Genomic DNA, 1241 nt, shown 5'->3' on the forward strand with positions numbered 1-1241 from the left:
TATATCAAGTCTATTCTAAATATAATTTTTACTGTTCAATAATACTGCAAACATGTATTATTGTAATGATTCTCTTTATCTGAGAAGATAAGAAATCAGGATAATATAATATCTACCTTAAACATTTATATTCTACATGATTTAAAATTGAAGAGTCTTACCTTCCTAAAATGTTGGAAGTTAAAATAATCAAAATATAAACCTAAAGTTATAGATATGTGTGGCATAACTTAAAATAGTTAACATACTGAGGTAAGATAATGCTTTTACGCCAAGGTCCATGGCATAATACAGCAGCTGGCAATTAATATTCAGGTATCAACCTACCAGATGAATAATTCTCAGACGGGGGAACCTCATTCAAGCATGGCTGCAAGCCGCAGACTCTGAACACTGTTTGCTTCTGTCTATAATTTTCTAATGTGCTACTACAATTTTTCCCTAAACAGCTGTGGGATTTTTTCTCTATAGTCTGTATTGGTAATGTGTTTTCCTCATGAATATATATTCCACTTATTGGGTGTTTATATCTGTGGACTTTATAGAAGATGACTCCTTATTAAACCTTATTGCCCATTTAATATCTATAATGTTAGCTTACACAGAGTTTGATGAATAAATATGAATATAAAGAAATACTACACTAGTCAGGAATTATAAGTCCCTGAGAACTGTTTTATTTCACAGCTCAGGTTAACATAAGAAAATAGTTGCATTCCCCCAACTCTAAGATAACTGTATAACATTAGCTGATCTAATGCTTCAAAGTAACTTAGATTAAGAGCAGGTGCCTTGCTAATGGTTTTTTAGATAAACACTCTCTATTTTAGTTCACAAAGACATACTGAGCTATCTGGCTAGGTTGTAAATACAAAACAAACCCACTATTTTTGTTATTATTGTTAACTGGCAAATGATTTAGTCCTTGCACCCATTCTTGACCTCAATTTGTGACAATATATTCTGACTAGTCAAGGCTACAGAAAATAACTTGACTGTGTAGTACCTAATACAAGGGTTTCAGGTGTTCTTAAATGATCAGAAATTACATGCAGGTTACGAAAATATGTTTCAAGATTTAAAAACATTTTATTGTCAATATGCTTTGGAGAATGCCATAATGAGCTCATATTAATAAATTTAAGGTAAACCTGAGTTTCTACCAAAGCATTTACGACACGAATCTTTCTGGCATTTATGTTAATTACAAAATGTTACTTTAAAATGTCACTACAGTTAGA

The sequence above is a fragment of the Peromyscus californicus genome, unplaced genomic scaffold (genome assembly GCF_007827085.1).
Source record: "Peromyscus californicus insignis strain IS unplaced genomic scaffold, ASM782708v3 Scaffold_6__1_contigs__length_162567912, whole genome shotgun sequence".
NCBI classification, from domain to species: Eukaryota; Metazoa; Chordata; class Mammalia; order Rodentia; family Cricetidae; genus Peromyscus; species Peromyscus californicus.